General features: G+C 39.4%; 1 non-coding gene across 1 annotated transcript; it reads left to right on the top strand.

The window, feature by feature from the left end:
• The first annotated feature begins 7,267 nt into the window (after positions 1 to 7,267).
• TRNAA-UGC (transfer RNA alanine (anticodon UGC)) lies at positions 7,268 to 7,339 on the top strand. Its single transcript has one exon. It is a non-coding gene; the product is annotated as a tRNA-Ala (tRNA).
• Positions 7,340 to 19,368: the final 12,029 nt, after the last annotated feature.

The following is a 19,368-nucleotide window of genomic DNA, read 5'->3' on the forward strand; positions in this document are numbered from 1 at the left end:
GGCGGGCGAACCGCCAGAGTCAGAATGACAAAGCAAAAATCCACTCCTCGTGCAGCCTTGGCAACTACGCTGATGGACTTAGCAAAGTGGGATCTCCTAATTGGGTGACAGCACATCCTCTTCCTGCTCACAGCGCCCCCAACCCCAGAAAGGGGCAAAAACCATTTAAGGAATGTTTGGAACCAGAACCAAGAGTGTGTCTTAACTGAATAAAACTGGACTATTAAAAAAGGGGAAAGAAAGAAAAAACAAATAGACTATGCCCTCAGGCAGTGACTCCAGAACTTTGCTACGGATTGTAATCACGCGAGGATCTTTAAAAATACTGACGCCTGGCTCCCACCCCCAGACATTCTGATATAATTGGTATTGGGTGCGACCTGGGCATCTGAGTTTTTTAAAACTCCCTAGATGATTCCAGTGAACAGCAGTGTAGGACCCACTGCCCTAAGGGAATGGATTAGTCAGTCTGGCGATTCCCTAAAGGAAGTGATCAAGCTTTGAAAATTATCATCTAGTCCATCCTGACTAATTCTCACCAACACATAACTTCGATTCATAGTACTTCCTCCTTATCCCACTCAATTTTTGGTTTGTCATACTTGTTTTAAGGAAAACAGAGAGTATGTTTAACTCCAGCCATGCCAAGATAGCTGCAGCTAGCTGACCAAGCCAGCCACATGCTCTCATACTTTCCTGCTCTTATTCATCATCTTACTCAGCACATTGCACTAGTAGGTGGCAAGGACTATTTGCTGAATAAATAAATAAATGAATGTCTTTCACACTTCTTTTTCTGGATACTGCCAGACTGAAGCATGCTCAGGCGAAAGGGTTCCTGGTTTCTCAAGGCAGCGAGAAGCCATGATTTGCTCCTTTGAGTCCCTTCCCAGTGCAAGTCACAGGCCTGGTGCAGTGTGAACACACACACACACACACACACACACACACACCTCCCACCCCCGCAGACTGTGGGGGAGGGAAAAAAACCTTTTCTCTACCCTCCTAGGTTCTTCTATCTGGTCTAAGAATTAAATTGGCAAGAAACATCAATAGGAGAAAATCAAATCTAATTACACACATGGGGAGCAACATGAGAATGTAAGGTTTAGGCAATTGAAGCTTATATACCTTCCGAGAGAAAGAGAAGTTAAGGGTTTGGGACTTCAAAGGGGAGGAAGTAATTTACAGGAAGATGAAAGTGAGCAAATGTTTGATAAATGAATGTTTGCTGGGCCATGCAGAGACAATGGGATCCAAAGAGGACTTTGATCAAACAGGCCTTGCTGAGTTCCCCGGTCTACCACACCTATTTCATGTTATACTTTAGTTTTCTATGGTGATAGCTGTTCTTCCTGGAAGAGGCCCTTTAGGTTAAGGGGAGAAGGTAAAAAGTTCTTACTGAGCTTTTGTTTCTTAAAAGTAATCGGCCCCAAATAAGCCTCAAGCCAAAGAGACACATTTGGGGATGACAAGTTTTGTTCCCCTACAACACGCTAAACTAACAGTCTCCCTGTTTAGTGGTTATGTGAGTGTATGCTTCACCTTATTCCAGGGTCCTTAGAACAGAGTATGGGTCTAGCATACAGGTGTTTAGAAAACAAGAGGACTTAAGGACGGAAGAATGAAAAATGTGAGGGAAAGAAAGCTGGGATTAAGGGAGAAAACTTAGCATTTACTCCTGGCAGCTGTGCCAAGCTTTGTATTAACCATTTTACATGTCTTATTTCATTTAGCCTATACAATAACAATCCAGGAACCAGGCTCATAAGTCCACAGTCTTAAAAATATATAAAAACATTTCAAAAGCATGTTTTAGGATACAGAGGGACTTTAAAATTATTTAACTTAAAATAATGTACTAAAAACAAATGATAAGGATTGACTCCTAACAGCCTTGTATGACAGACAGGTCAGTGATACCACAGTTGATATTTTCTAATGGCATTCCAGAAAAGGCTAGGTAAGGCATTTTAACTTCACATTATTCTTTCTTTTCTTTTCTTTCTTTTTTTTTTTTTTTTTAAGGTGTGGCCCCTTTACTTCATTTTCTTTTGTTTTTTGGAGGGGGTAGGTAATTAGGTTTATTTATTTATAATAGAGGTACTGGGGATTGAACCCAGGACCTTGGCATGCTAGGCATGCACTCTACCACTGAGCTATACCCTCCCCTCCTTGACTTCACACTATCCTGAAGTGATCAGATTATAGCACAAATCCCTAGAGTAGTTTCATGTAGTTTTTTTTTTTTAAGTCTGAAAAATAAATCACTATTAAAAAAAAAACTTCGCTTTCCTTTCAAACCAGTCTTACTACAGATCAGGGTCCAGATGCCTTACCCTTGTCAGGAAATACAGAAAACTGTTTAATTCTACATAGTTGCTTGTTAATGGAAGAAGAGCCTCATGTCCCACCATTTCTCATCATGCAGCATTTGTTCTAGTCATACATCTTACATCTTTTGACTGGGTTCATGCTATACCCCCTGCCTAGAATTATCTTCCCTCGCTAAAGGCCTACTCCTTCAAAGCTCATCTAAAATGTCACCTCCTCAGGAGGACTGTCCTGATTCCTACCCAGTGTTTATCATTCTTTTCCTCTTCTGTGTCTCCAAACACCTAAAAATAATCACAAATCATCTAAATCCAAGAGAGTTTTGGGAAGGCAAACCCTTGCTTGATTTATCTTGTCCACTGAGAACCTGTTATATATAGTAAATTTGCAGAAAATGTTGGGAGAGACTCTCTATGTTCCTGAGCTGTCATTTAAGCACATTATTAACAGGTCTATGAAGGCGTTTTTGATCAAGGGTCCTAATGCATTAAAACTACTGTTTCTCAATAAGCCTTTCTCAGACACATATACACCATACTAAGCTGGAACCACCTTTCTGACACCCAAATCTTCTCTGCTCAAACCTCCAGTAGCTCTCTAGGAACCTCAAAATAAAGTCCAAACTCCCCTATTATATACTGACTTGGCAAGGGCCATCTTTGTGGGTTTGTTTTCTTTGGTTTTTTTTGAAAGGCGAGGTAGTTAAGTTTGCTTTATTTACTTAATGGAGGTACAGGAGATGAACCTAGGACCTCATGCATGCTAAATATGCACTCTACCAAGTGAGCTATGCCCTCCAGCCTCAGCAAGGAACATCTTTGATAAGCCTAGATGTCTATATATTCTGTACCCTACAGCCAGAATACACTGCTGGAGAAAATATAGAAATTAAAAGTGATTTCACTTTAAAGTCAAGATCACAAACCTCAATGTGTCCCCAAAGCTGCCCAGCAGTCCTTTGCATCTCTGGTATATTTGTTTTCCCAATTTCCAGAGTGACTATTTTATACTTATTCCTCTTTTTCCAAACCTCTAACACAGTGTGAACAAACAAAAACAAAGAGCATTGCTCATGTTGGGGCCCAGGTTAGGCTGTCCTAAAATGTGCTTTAATGCAAATTGATTACTTGGAATTAAAGTTACTTAAGAAACGGTCAGTGCAAGAGGGACACTCTGACCCTCCTGTCTCCCTGAAAGCAGGGAAGAAGTCACTCATGTGAAAGGTGCACTTCCTGCATCTGGAGGTAGCACAGCCTTATTGCAAAAGATAGGCAACTCAGGGCCAGTAAGTCTACATAGACAAACCTTGTTGCTTCTTTAATTTACTACCCCATGTCCTCTGTTTATATGCTTCAATAACTGGGCACCCAAAACCTAAGTTCCTCTGTCCTGTCAATTCTTCACACATGTATTGTTTCTTTGTCTAAAAAGTCTAGAAGCTGCCTGCTTTGGTCCCATTTCTATGGGATCTCAATGTGCATGAATTAAAATGGAGAACAGGAGAATAATTTTCTTCCTCCTGTTAATCTGTCTTGTGTCAATTTTAGTGTTAGTCTAGCCACAAAATCTCAGAATATATTGGAAGGGAAACTTCCCCCTCCACAACACACACCACCCAGTTCTGCAGGATTAAGTCTTAATCCAATGCAGTTGCTCACTGACCTGAGAGGAATTCAGGATGCAATCAGGACTAGGCCCTCTGTGCTTTGGATAAACAGGCCCTTAGATGCATATCTCAGGAAGAATGAAAATGACCCCAGATCTTTGTGTCTTCCCATATTTAGATAAGCACTGAATAATTAACTTGAGGTATCGGTTCTTTGTGATTAGCAGTAAACTTTTACCAAGATGTATGCTTGAGTGTGCATATTTCCTAGCCAAAAAAAGAAAAAAAATCATATATATCATAATTAAACTGGCCTCTCCCCTACCTCTTCAGAGCAGCTCCTCAGAGCTGAGTAGCTGTCTCCAGTCTACAGTCTTCAGTAAGACCCTGAATAAAACTTAAACTCACAACGCTTAGAAGTGGAATTTTATTTTATTTTTAATTGAGGTACTGGCGATTGAACCCAGGACCTTGTGCATGCTAAGCATGTGCTCTACCACTGAGCTATACCCACTCTGCCTAAATGCCCAGCTCTTATGTTGTGTGTTTTTCTTTAAGTCAACACTTTCCTACACCTTGTCATTGGCTCATGACCTGCTTTCTACTTTAATGGAATCAACTAGACAGAACTCCCTCCTATTTCCATCTCAACCACCCAGCTGCCATATTCTCTGCCTTCACTCTTGTTTCAGTGAAGGCCAACTCCTCCACTTGTGTGCAGATTTTCATCTTTTTTTGCCTTCTCAGTCTTCAATAACTTCACTCCTCAAATCAGCCTTCCTCTCTGGCATCATCAGTTTTCTTGTTCTCTACTTGATCATTCCCATAATAATACATAATATAGTTTTCCCATTTAAAAAAGCCTTCCATGATCCCATGTGCCCAAGCCTGGTAGTTACCACTTCATTTCATTGCTCTCCTTCACAGGGGGAATAAAAATACTTTTTGTCTCCTAAAGGATAAATAAAGTTGCGTAGGGAGGTCACGAAAGACTGAAGTATAAGGCACTTAAGCAGAGATCGCAGTGAAATGAGGGAGTAAGACTTACAAGGAGGAAATCTTTCTAAGCAGAGGAAACAGGGAGTACTAGAGCCCTAAACTGGGAGCCCCCTGATTTGTTCAAGGATCTGCCAGGGAACCAGTGTGTCCACAGCTCAGCAAGTGAGGAAGAAGGTGGTAGGTAGTAAGGTCAGAGGAGTAGCCAGGGGTCAGATCCCAAAGGCCATAATCAGGACTTTGGATTTTGATCTAAGTGTGATAAGGAGCCAAAGTATCTTGAGGGAGGAGCAGGAAATGATCTAGTTTGAATCTTTAAAGGAGAGCTTTGTTCTGTGGAGAAGAGACTAAGGGGGTAGGGACTTAGAATGGAGGAACACAAACCAGGTAGGAAGTTACTGTGGTGGTCCAAGCTGAGAGGATGAAGGTTTGGATTAGTGAAGCAAGAAGATACATTTGAAGAAAAGCTAATAAGTTTTACAGGTGGACAGAATGAGGGATGTAAAAGAAAGAAGGATCAGTGATGACGCCAGAGTTTTGGCCTTGGCGTTTGGGTAAATGCGGACACTCCTTAATGAAGAGAGGGAACACCCAGGGGGAAAAGATGAGGATGGGAGAGATGGAAAGCAATAGTTTGGGACAAATCCACAGTGTGGTTTGAGAGACCTACTGTTACCCAAATTGAGATGTTGAGTAAGTAGTTGGTATGCAAATCTGGAATTTGGGGAGAAGGCAGGGCTAGAAATAAAAACTGGAAGTCAAATATAAAAGATACTTAATACCATATATATTGCATTGTATACAATGTTGGGGTTCTCTGGATAAATAGAATAGGGTGTGTGTGTGTGTGTGTGTGTGTGTGTGTGTGTGTGTGTGTGTGTGTAGAAAAAAGAGAGAGAGATTTCTTTTAAGAAACTGGCTCACAGGATTGTGAGGGCTGGCAAGTCTGAAACCTACAGGACAGGCCAGCAGGCTGGAAATTCCATCAGTCTTAATGTTGCACTCTTGAGTCTGAAGGCAAGTCTGGGGGTACTACTCCTTCCTCTGCAGGAGACCTCAATCTGTTCTCTTAAGCCCATCCAACTGATAGGCTGAAGCACATTATGCAAAATAATCTTCTTTACTCAAAGTCTATTGATTTCAATATTAATCACACCAAAAAAACCCCAAAAAAACAAAAAACCAAAAACCTTCACAGCAACATCTAGACTGGTGTCTGACCAGACAACTGGGCACCATAAAATTAACCATCACACCATGGGACTAGATGAAATTACCTAGTAAGTTAACATATTTAGAGAAATGAAGATGGTCCAGTACTGAGACCTGGCAAAGAGCAAAAGAGAAGGCCCAGCAAAGGAGGCTGAGAAGGAGCTGGAGGGAGGTAGGAGGAAAAGCAGGAGAATACGGTGTCTCAAGGAAGATGTGCTCCGAAAAGGAGGAAGATCAACTACATCAGGTGCTGCTGAGAAATCCTGCAAGATAAGGACTGAATCATCGAAGTCACTGCTGATTTTATTGAAAATGATCAGAGGGAAAGAAAGCCTAAGCAGAGGAGGTTCAACAAGAAACAGAAAAAAAAAGAACATAGAGATAGTAAGTATAGACAACTCTTTCAAGTTTTGCTATAAAAACAGAAAAAAAAAGGGGGGGGAATAGCTGAAGACAGATGTAGGATCAAGGAAAGTTTTATGGTTTTGTTTTGTTTGAGAAAGAAATTATTATAGCATGTTTTTATGCTGAAGAAATAATCTAGTAAAGGGAAATTTGGTGATTTCCAAAGAGGAAAGGAGAGAGAGGAGATCATTACAGAGGCAAAGTCATTTGAATATACGTATTTTGCAAAATAGACTTAAGTCAAATCTAGGTTCTATCACTGATTAGAGAGTCAAGTTACTCAGGCCCTCAGCTTCCTCATCCTCTTTTACAAGGTCCTCTGTGGTCCTTCTACCTCTTTTATCTCACCTAAACCTCTCCTCCTCTCTATGCCCTGGCCATTAGCCTTTTTTCAGTCTCTTTAATTACCTAACCACAGACTTCGCTAACTCCCAATTATTCATTAAATCTTGGTTCAAATATGTCTTGGTCACATAGACCAAATCCCCCTATGAAATGCTCCTGTGTTACCATGGTATTCTCTACGATTAGTACTTACCACAATGGCAGTTATATTTTTATTTATGGTTATTTGATCAATGCCTTCCCCTCTAGAACAGTGCAGTTCAATAAAACTTTCAGTGATGATGTAAATATTCTACATTAGCACTGTTCAACCTAATATACACTAACCATATGTAATTATTGAGCAAATAAGATAGAACTAGAGCACTTGGGGATGTAGCTCAATGGTAGAGCACATGCTTTGCATGTATGAGGTCCTGGGTTCGATCCCCAGCATCTCCACTAGATTTCTCCTTGTTTAATCCTTGGAAAATATGGCAGTTCTGAGTTTTTTATTTCATTTAAGTTTAATTAATTTAAATGTAAATAGCCACACGTGTGCAGGGACTGGGATTATATATGTTCACCACAGTGTTCCCAGCACTTAATTCAGTTCACACACTTGGAAATTGCTCAATAAACACTTGTTGAAAGACTCAGTCTGTACAATGGGGATATTACTAGTTAATCTGTGGATTCCATCTTTTTCTAAGAGGAAAAGAAAGAGGGGAGGGTGGATAGCTCAAGTGGTAGAGTGCATGCCTAGCATGCTTGAGGTCCTGGGTTCAATCCCAAGCATTTTCTCTAAGAATAAGTAAGTAAGTAAACCTAATTACCTCCCCCCACCAAAAAGCAAGCAAAAAAAAAAAAAGGAAAGAAAAAAAGTCTTTACATGGTAACTGTCAGAGATCTCAGTCCTCCTATAAAAATGAATTTGACCTTTAAGAATTTTATCAATCCGAGGGTAGTTGGAATAGTAAATTAGGACATACTGGGTGGTCTAAATAAAATAACATCTATAATATAACATCTGTAACGTGCCTAGGAGTGTGCCTCGGAACACAGTAAGTGCTCAAACTGTGTTGGTCCATCAGCTTCAAAGAAGGAAGCAAATATTAGCATGGGAAAATTAGGGAAGGTTTCACAAAGCAGGTGATATTTGAACCATATCTGGAGGAGTAATAAAGGGAGTAGTAATGGGAGTGGGAATCATAGCTAAGAATTTTTCAGGTCTTACTATGTGCCAGGCATAAACTTGGGTCTTCACATGCCTAATTTAATCCTCAAAATCCAATGACTAAGATACCATTCTTTCCCCCATTTTATGGGAAAAAAAAATGAGGTATAGGGAGGATAATTATCTTGCCCATGATCACCTAGCTAATAATTGGCAGAGCTGAGACTGATACCCACTCTTACCACAATGCTGTTCTACCTCTTGAGAAGAATTTTTCCAAGCAGAGGCAGCAATATGTACAAAAACACAGTAGTAGGAAAGAAATGGTGTGTTTTTGCATTAGATGCAGAAACACAAGGGGAAGTGAAACTATAAATGTATACTGGATTCAGTTTGGGGCTCACAAAGCAGGTAAGTATATGGCTCTCTCCCCTACATTCTCAGTTAATCCTCAAAATCATCCAAGAATTACACCCATATTATAAAATTAGAAACAGAAATTCCAGGAAGTTAAGAATCTTGCCCAAGTTCACAAAGCAGGTGTGTTGGAGTTAGGATATAAATCTAGGTGTGCCTATCTCCAAATCCACTGTTTGTCTTGTGATTCAATAATGTATAGTGAGGTGTGGGCTAAAATAAGGCAAAAGCAACATGCTGTAAGGACAAAAAAACAAAAAAAGCATTAATTTTCTGACAAGAACCAAGTCAGAATTCATCCATGAACCATCCACCTTGAAAACTCTGAAATCTGCTTGGGGGACCATGATCTCTGTAAAGCCTTCTCTGATCAAACACAGAATTAGTCACTCCTTTATTTCTTACATCAGGCTGCATTAAAGCTGTCTGTTTACATGTCTGCCACCCGTAGAACTGTCTGTCCCTTATTGAGCACTTCTGTGCCAGAAGCTTTACATGTTCTCATTAATCATCTTAATAACCCTTTGGAATATGTATTATTACCTCCATCTGCAGATGAGTAAACTCATTTGTATCCTTAGTACCTGGCACAGAGCCTTTCCCATAGCAGGCAGGCACTCACTTGAGGTTTGAATTCAACTGGCACTACAGCATGCTTTCAAATGTTAGTGAAGTGGAGATGAGAAGAGAGTCTAAGGTGTACAGGTAAACCAGCTTTAGGTGGCAGTGGTGGGGGGAGTCCTAATTTACAGCATTTACCAATTTCTGTGGTATAAATACTCCCACTTTGACTGATTTCAAGCTACCAACTTGCTTGCAAAATTCCTGACCATTTAACCATGGCTCTCTTGAAGTTGTAAGGACCAGCTCCAGCATACCACCTAAAGCTTAAGGTCATCAGGTACCTCCTACTTTCCCTCCTGCATCTCCTCTTCATAGCTGCTCTCTACACTTAGACTTCATTGCAACCTCAGAAGGATGAGGATGGTTCTACCTCTGCTAAAGATCACTTTTACTAGAGCCCCACAACCTATCCCAATTCCAAGCAGTCTTCGGGATTCCACATCCCTTAAATATCCTCTCCTTACTTGTATCCAGGACAATTTAATATTTAAGTCCTCCTGCCTCCAAATGTGGCCAGTTCTCCTCTTTTGTGGATATTTGAGCTGATCCCACAGCCTCATCTAGCTTTCTCCTGACAAGCAGTATGGCCCAATAGTTACGGAAGCCACCTAACCTGGCATTTCTGCTGACAAGCGGCATGCCCTTAGGCAAGTTCTGCTACCTTTTTGTGCCTCAGTTTACCTGCACTTTATGTGGCAGTGGAAATTAAATGAGTAAGTAGATGTAATGGGCTCAGAACGTGGTAGATATTCACTATTTATCACCATTACATCCTGAGGCATAGTATAAATCTAGGAAGACCTCAGTATGGTTAAGACTTTGGATTTTCCCCTTTGACACGTTAGTTATTCACAGTAACCATCAACAATATGTTACATTAGACACTGTTCAAAATTTAACCCCATGAAAGGCAGAACTCATATCCTTTATGTATAAGAGCAGACCTTCCAATATTTGTTAAAAGAATGAAAAGAATGAATAATTTACTAGAATGTATATCTGGCAATTAAAAAGCCTCATTCATAAAATAAACAGAACAACCTCCCATGGATCCCCATTTCCTACAGGATAAAGTCTCTTTACATATCCACTTTTATCTGTCATCATTCTCTCTGCAGGCCCTGCATACTAGATTCACTCTCAATGAACAAGCCATGATGAATTCCTTCCCTACCACCTTTTTCTGCCAGGAAAACACCTGTCCAACATCCTATCATGGCTACTCTGTGATCCCACAGCCTTTAGCAGGGAGACAGATTCAAATGAGTAGAATGAGCTTAAAGAACAAGAGTCTGCCTTTTTCATCTTTTTTTCTCCTACCAGTGCTTGGCACATAAATAGGTGCCCCAAATACATCTGTTAAATGAATAAGCATCAGTACCAAAGTGGTGAGATCTAAGCTAGCCTGGGTACCTCTCCCTGTTAGGGGCTTTTATTTTCTTAAGGAAAGCAATCCCTGAAGAGGCAACTGGGGCCAAGATAGACCTGGGCTTGACACAGCAACCCCGAGCAAGCTACGAAAATGCTGAGCACCTGCTTCCTCACCTGCAAAACAGAATCAAATCCAGCAACTTCACAAGGTCATTGTTAGGATTAACTGAGAGAGATGTGAAACCCTGGCATAAGAAAGGAATGTTAGAAATTGACTTTAGTTCCCTGTGCTATACAGTAGGTCTTTGTTGTTTATTTTCTATATAGTAATTTAATGGAAAAGAATCTGAAAGTATATGTATATATGTATATGTATAACTGAATCACCTTGCTATACACCTGAAACGAACATTGTAAATCAACTACACTTCAATAAAAAATAAAAAATTTTAAAAAGGGAATGTTAGTTCACCAATATAACTCAAATGTTAGTTCCTCTCCCTCCTGCTGAAGGCATTAAAGCCTGCTCTCTGTAAGCAGCCAGGGGACAAGGATGATACACCCCAGAACCCCTGAGCTAGTAACAACACATGACATCCAGATACACACTTCTGGTAAACTGTCACACAAGTCCTCTCAGATCTTATATCTGCTTTCCACATTGACAGTCGAAGAATGGCAGCAGCCACCAGATCAGATTAAGATGATTAACTTGATGTTGTCTGTTGCTCAGATCAAAGCCCCTGGGCAGACAACTGAGGCCTAGACACGAGGCTTCATGTACCAACCAGCCCTGTGAGTGCAGCTCGTCCACAGGGAGAGCTAAGATGCAGCTGTCATGGTGGCAGGTTGCACAACCTCCAATTACAATAGCCACAGGTCACTTCCAGGAACACCTATCATGGTATCAGTACCATTAAGACAAGACATAAGGCAAGTTCAGTGAGTCAGGAAAGGTTCTGAGGAGGGAATCAGAGGAAGCAGAGGGGAGGGACCAGGAATTACCAATGGGTTCATTAGAAGCCACCTATCTTCTATAGCAGTACTTTTCTATGCTTGCTTCCTCATTAAACAAAGATGGCATCACCACCTTCCTCACTGATGGTATTCTGAAGATTAAATAGGAGAGCATGCATAAGCCTCTGGCACAGGGAGGATAGTATTTCTGACCATCACCATGGCCCACACATAGATACTGATGTCATGCCTTCCCGCCCTGAGCGCCTGCCTCTCTCCAATACCAATCTCAATAGACCTCAGATCATCTTGACAGTTGTTCTCAAATAATAACCTTTATTCATATAGACAGGCTCCAAATACAGCCCAAAACGAAGGAAGAAGAAAATGTCAGAGTGGCAGGGGAGGTTCCCGGCAGCATAGCCTCCCTTTCCTGATTTTCTTTGAGAGAGGATACCACTGCAAACACAGGCACTCACTCCACTACCAATCCAGTTAGGTGGTACACTGCACTGGCTGCCACGGGCTCTCAACTTCAAAGGAAGATAAAGGGGGTTTTCTGGGGAAAAGACAAACGTTAACTCCGTAAGACCAGGCAGCACACCTGTCTAGCTCTCTGCTGTATTTCCAGTGCCTAGTACCGAGCCTAGCATGGCAAGCACTCACTAATCATGCTTCATGGTCATAGGATAAATGCACCCACCTGATTCTATACCAAATGCCCCTGACTACCAGTTGGCCCTCTGGCTCTTTGAGAATCTACGCTGATCTAGGCACTGGAAAGGTTAGGGAGCCAAGACTGGCATGAAAAGCATGCCTATGGAGGGTTCTTTGTGGAGCCAAGCAGAAACAGATAAGGACTGTTCGTGAAACCAGCACTTAGAGCTCACACCAGCAATTCCAGCTCCATAACTACAAGCTTCCTGCAGACAGGGACGAGATCATGTATCTCTTCCATATGGCTGGTCCTGAGGCCCAACACGTGTTGGACCGTGTTGCTCCTAAGCTGGGGACAAGCAAGGCTCACAGAATCCAAAGTGCTTGCATGAACACTCACACTTCCTACTAGCCTCAGAACAAGTGGCGCCAAACTTCTAGTGTCAAGACCCCTTTACACTCTTAAATAATTACTGAGGACCCCAAAGAACTTTTGTTTATATGGGTTAGTGCTATCAATATTTACTGTATTAGAAATTAAAACAGGCATTTAAAAATATTTGTTAATTCTCCCAAAATTAACAATAACTGACCCATTACATGTTAACATAACCTACTTTAAAATAACTGTATTTTCCTAAACAAAAAAATAAAATGAAAAGGCTGGCATTATTTCACATTTTTGCTATTCTTTTAAGTGTCTGGTTTAAAGAAGATGATTCTAATATCCGCTTCTGCATTCAATATTATTGTGATATATGTTGTTTTCTTAGAAACATATGAAGAAAACCCAGTCTCACAAAGACAAGCAGTTGAAAAAAGGGGAAATATTTAATAGACTTTTCAGATAATTGGGGACATTCTTTTTTGATGCTATATCAAAACTCAACAAGTGGTAGTTGATTAAAGGTTAGGTGCAATGTGGAATCTGAAACCATGTGGATGAGGTTTTTATACTCTATCACATTAAAACCCATTGGTCTGTCCTACACTTTGAATGGCTCTTTCGCCCATGAATGACTTTGTAAGATCAGACACTGATTATCAAGAAAATATTCATTCACTAAGTTATGCAGATCTTCCAAATGTTGACATATTTCAACTCAGAACAGTTTTTATAATTACATTCATAAATAGTACCACCAACCTCATCAGACAAGTCTTTACTGAAAAGCTATTGAGCTCACATGGCAGATAACAGCTTCCAAATTCTAATTTTCATGTGAAAGCTCATTGGCAACAAACACTGTCAGTTGTTTTCCTTGAAGTGGCAGGAAAGTGTTCATTTTGGGGGAAACGTCTACCAAGTACCCAAGCCTGAATAACCATAGTTTGACTGTCAGTCATACTTTCAAGTAAATATGGTGTTTCATGAAAAAAGCACTTAGTTCAGTTTACAACTCAAACTATTAACTGCACAAGCGCTTTTCCTTGAGACAACCATCGTACTTCAAGCAGCAAAACACTTTATACATACTTTCCTCATCACGCAGAATATTAGAAAGATGTGTACTCAAAGGGTTGAGATTTAATAAAGTTAATAATTTTTATGACTTCATCAAAAATAGTCTTAAGCAAAACTGACATTTTCTTTTACTGTGTGTGTGATGGTGAAGACTATAATATAAACTAGCATAGTTTAGTTGCCCTGGTTTGATTCAGGCTAAGCCACCAGCAGTTTTACCCACCATTGCTTTGCACCATCAATGAAAATGTCAAAACAGTGAAATGATAAATAACATCTCAACATTATTATGAAAAAGTTTTGACCTTGAGGACCCCCAAAGGTCACAGGTACCCCCAGGGGTCTGCCGACCACATTCTGAGAACTGCTGATTTACTTTCTAAATCCTGATCTGTCCCTACAAGCTGCCCAGACTATGGATATGAGAAGATAGCTTCTCGTGTGTGATGAAGCAAAAAGGGAGGACACAGAGGACCATCTGCTCTCTCATCTAGTAAGAGGCTCCCATCCTTCAACTACAGACAGTTTCAACCTATCCCAACTCATCTACTTCATGTTTTCTTAGGCTGGACTCTATCAAGAGGTGAGTGGGAGCTCCCAGCAGTGATCTACAAATCTATGGCCACTTTCATAGCAAAGGGAAGGAGCGTCCCACCTGATCGTTGTTGCCAGAATTAAAACTTTAGAGTACTGACGCTTGCCTTTACTGACCTCACATCCACCTTTTGGCACCTTTCCCAACTTCCTTGCCTTCCGACTTATGCCTCCCAAATACAGTATGTTCATCCTGACCATCCTCTTCCAATGTTACTTCCCTTAATTTTCCCATCCTTAACGGATGTGTTCATTTGCTTTATCTTATTAGTTCAATTACTTTTTCCTCCCCCTAATTCACACCAAGTTGCAAGTGGCTTAACTTTCCCAGAAAAACTTTTATTTTTAAAAGGCCATTTTTTGGCCCAAATGAAATTTTAATTATTGGGATTTCCTTCCCCATACTATTGGTTGTTTAGCGGCAAGAGTCTTCCTTGACGGAGGAATAGAAAGGTCATACTAGGAGAGACAGACAACATGGTATTATGTAAGGAATGTAGACTTTGTAACTAGACAGGCCTGTGTCCAAATTATAGATCTACTTGTATGACTTCAGGGAAGCTATTTCACCTCTCTGGGACTCCATTTTCTCATCTATAACACAGATAATATCTTGTTTTCAGAGTTCTTGTGAGGATTAGTGACTTGGTATATAAACCCAGCAGAGTCCCTATGAAACAGCAGGCACTCAATAAAGTGGCAGGTATTATCCGGTTCTGTGTTAAGGAATCTCTCTTTAGAAGCATCAAATAATAGTTTCCTGCCCCACAACTACCTCCTTCCTCCTGATTCTAGAAATGAGCCTTCTACCCCAATTCCCATGTTGCTCTCCAGCTTTTTTGTTTTATTCCTTTGGGGACTGCGCTGAGACTATAAATGCTTAGGACTCTGCTTCCCCAAGCTACTAGACATGAAAGTTCTCTATGTTTCCTGACCTGGAGGGACCCATTTTTTGCAATAGAAATGATGATGCTTGGCACTCGATCAGATGCTTAATAATGTTTGACTGATGAATCTTTCATGGTCCTAGGATGAGGCTATCCACTTTACTCTGCCAGCCTTTCCTTCCCTAGGATTTCCAGCCATACACAACTATTTCCCAATGGCTCCTTTTATGGATCTTTGTCATTCCTGCTCTTTATATGTCCTTGCCACAGTTTCTAAATATATCTCAATTTATATTTAATTAAAATATTACTTGATATGACTTGCCAGAAAGGAGACAAGTTTACAAAAATAATAGTTACCATAAAACCAGCAAATACTGTACCTGTAACTTGACTCAAGGTTAATAGAAATAAAGATTTTAACAATAGGAAACTCAGAATAATACCAAGGCTATAAACTAGGTAAAGACTAAAGGTAAATATGATTAGTCTTAGGGGAGTGTGCTGTCTAAATGATCAAGAAGAAGAATCAACTGGTAAGAGCTTAAAAAGCAATAAAAATCTCAAGAAATAAAAATAAAAGCCTGGCAGAACAGATTAAATAAAATATATAGTCAGCAAATATAATTTACATATTAAACAGAATCTTACCTGCTTGATCAAGTTTGAGTAAAAAATAAGGAACACACATGGACTTAAATAACTTCTTTACCTGGAAGATATTAAAAGACAGAAAGGAGAAAAGAATTATAACCAACAGCAGTCTCTTACCCACCTTTGTTACCTTCCTCCTCAAACAGCCTTCCTTAAATATTTTCTAGTTCATCTTTATGTAACCCACAAGATTTTCCCTGTTGATAGGATATTTAAAAGGGTATTTGAGGTCTGTTGATTCTATTCTGTTTTCAATGATTCACCTGTATGGCTTCAAAAAATATATTTTACATGTTTAGTGACTCAGTCTACCCTACTATAAAGTGGGTTTAATATTAACCATGTTTAAAAAGGTATTGGAATACTTAATATTTCCAAAACATTATGTGGCAACCCTGAGGAAAAAAAACACATCCCATAATAGTTAAAGTATTATTTATTTTTTGGCCAAGTAACTTTTAACCAACAAATCAGTTACAAAAGTCATATGAGCAAGACTATATAAATTCTAATTTTTATTTGCTTGTGTGTGGTTGGAGGGGAGTAATTAGGTTTGTTTGTTTGTTTGTTTGTTTGTTTATTTATTGAGGGGGTACTGAGGATTGAATCCAGGACCTTGTGCATGCTTAGCACTCTACCACTCAGCTATATTCTTCCCTAGATTATATAAATTCTAATGGCAAAAACCCCAAAATTTTCTTTGAAAGATAAGAGTTATATTTGCCAAATTTATACCACTAAATAACTTTTAAACTACTAGTAAAAGAGAGTTTAAAATGACATTTACATACTAGATACTAACAGCCTGTCATTAACACTTTAGGCAAGTATAGAACCACATTCCTCCAACTTTTACAATAAAATGGAAAAGGCCAGTACTCTGGCCTGGCGTTTACAGACATCATCAATCAAGAGGATGTATTCTTGTACCAGTCTAATTTAACTACTAAAACTGTAGCTTCCCATTATACAGAAGTACACTGAGAGACGTCCGTCATTTCTATAGGACCAAATGTAACATTCTGATTAAAAGGAGACAACGAGTTCATTCACACAACCCCAGTGGCCTTCCTCTCATACTCCTGTGGACAGCACCTATTCCCCAGTCCAAATTCAGCTCCCCCTAGGAACATACATTTAAAAAGATAAGAATCCTTTTGAAGAATGGTGGGTGTGTAAAGAGGGACTTTAAAGAAAAGGCAAGGAAATCTATAGTTGGTGACTGCATGGACAAAAGTCAATTCACATTCCAATGCTCATTTTCTAAGAGTAAAAATTAAAATTTCATAATACAAAAGCATGGACTCTTAAGACTTCCTTATCTGCTAAGTTTTAGAAATAAATCACTTGCAGTTTGTTACTTAAAAAATAAGTTTTCTAGATTCAGGGAGTAAATCCTAAAAGTTGCTCCTAAACGTAAATTATAAAAATTTCAAAATTATCAAAATATGATAATATGTGAAATTATAGAAAATATACTCTCTAAATTCTAGAGGCTGCATGACCCCCACCTCAAGAAACTATTTTGTGGGTTATTTTAACTCTGATTAAACCTAAACATTTCTCCACAGTTTGAAATTGAAGATCTGTACTGAATATCAGGGGAGAGGGGTATAGCTCAAGGGTAGAGCACATGCTTAGTGTGCACAAGGTCCTGGGTTTGATCCCCAGTACCTCCATTAAAAAATAAATAAATAAAAATAAACCTAATTGCCTCCCTCCCCGCCACAAAAAGAAAAGCAAAAACACAAAACAAAACAAAACAAACAAAAAACCACTCATGTACTGAATATTGCCAATTTCTAGCATATTCTTATTGATAAAAGCAGGGAATGGTAAACTTTGTCTGTAAAATAGACACACTATGGAGAAATGGTGGTGGATCTGGATATTGAGCAATGGATAAGCTGTAATGAGACATCATTTGCTAACTGTGTACTTCTGACTTCCCACTGAAACAAAAATCACACTTTCTGAAAAGGTAGGGTGGGTATCTTTGCTCTTTAAAACCCACTTGAAGCACAAACGGTAATACGTTATACAACAAGCAGAAAACTAACTTTATGTAGAAGTTAATTTCCTTGTGGGCATTTCCCAACTTGAAATAATGCAAATTGCATTACTCAACCCAGAGAGAAATATGACCAAGTACAAATATAAAGACAAAGTTTCTCCACTCTGATTTACTCACATTACAACCACAATCAAAACTGAAGGAAATAACCTGAGGAAATTCTACTTCAAGATAATTTTTTTAAAAGATGAATGTAAACAGCCAAGTCTTTAAGTTGTACCTGCACAGAAGAAAATCACTGTTTTTACCAGGAGAGGCACCTAACCATCCTTCATGGCCAAAGACATTGAAAATCAATTTCCATATTAATTGGCACAAATCTGAAAACAGTTTATATATTATATATTCTGAAAAGCTAAGGACTGGTATTTGTCAAGGTAAAATCAGGGGACATTTGTCCAGAAGACTTGGCATACCCAGAAATTATTCAGATAATGACATTAAAGAAAGTTGCCAGAATACTTAAATATTAAGTATGCAAATACCTACCACAAATTGGATAGGAAAACTCCATCATTCCCAGAGTACAGTTAATTAAGTAAAACTGCCAAAATAAATACATATATAAATAAATGACAAGGCTTTGCTTTTTCAGACACAGAGGAGAGCTGAGAAATGAGGAAGTTAGGGGGATTCAGGAATAAGATAGGAATGGAAGTAACGGACAGGTCAAAGAGATCTGCAGTTGCAGGGAACACACAATCTGACTTCCTGTCGCTAGCAGCAATCCTGCCCACAATAGCCCAGCCCATCACTGCAGAACTAGAGCAGAGTCAAGATCAGAATTTTCCAGTTCTTTACTAGTGTTTTAAAATATAAATAGAGTGACCAAACAGTGCCCAGCACAAAGCAAGCACTCAGTGGTGGCTATTATTAATACAAGCATACACTGTAGGCTCCCAAGTGATTTCATATAGACTTGAAATTATTTGGGCCTCATGAAATAGCTGTGTATTTAACAAGTATAGTAGGTAAGGCATTGCCATCCTTATTGTGTTGTTGAGGAAATTGAGACTTACAGGATGAGAACTGAGGTCTTTTCAGTCTAGGAGTTCCTTCTGCTGGACCACCGTGAGCATGGAGCTCTGAAGGGAGAGGTTGGACTAGAAAAAGTAACCACTTGTTAATAGGATTAACTATGCTTGGAATAAAGACAGATATTCGTTGATGGCCGTTTAGCTGAGCCTCAGAATTGATGGAAGGAAGATCACCATCCCAGGTTTTAAGTCCCGATAGGAAAATAGAAAGAGTAAATAGTTCTTTTATTTTACCAATACTTAAATAGCATTTACTACGTGCCAGGAATGTTCTATGGCTTTTATAAGTATTAACTAGTATAATACTCACAATGAATTTACAAGACAGGTACTATTTTTATCCACATTTTACAAATGAGGAAACTGAGGCACAACAGGTAAATAACTTAACCAAGGTCATATGTCTAATAAGTCACAGAACCAGGATCCAAACTCTGACTTCAGAGTTCAGGATCTTAACCATTGTTTGGTAACAGAAAAGATTAGGCAACCACGTAATTTCAGAACTAAAAGGATCTCAATCATCAGTTAGTCTGAGCCCTTCATTTTAAAGATTCAATAAACAAAGGAGAGGAAC

This window comes from Camelus bactrianus, chromosome 12, assembly GCF_048773025.1.
Source record: "Camelus bactrianus isolate YW-2024 breed Bactrian camel chromosome 12, ASM4877302v1, whole genome shotgun sequence".
Lineage (NCBI taxonomy): Eukaryota > Metazoa > Chordata > Mammalia > Artiodactyla > Camelidae > Camelus > Camelus bactrianus.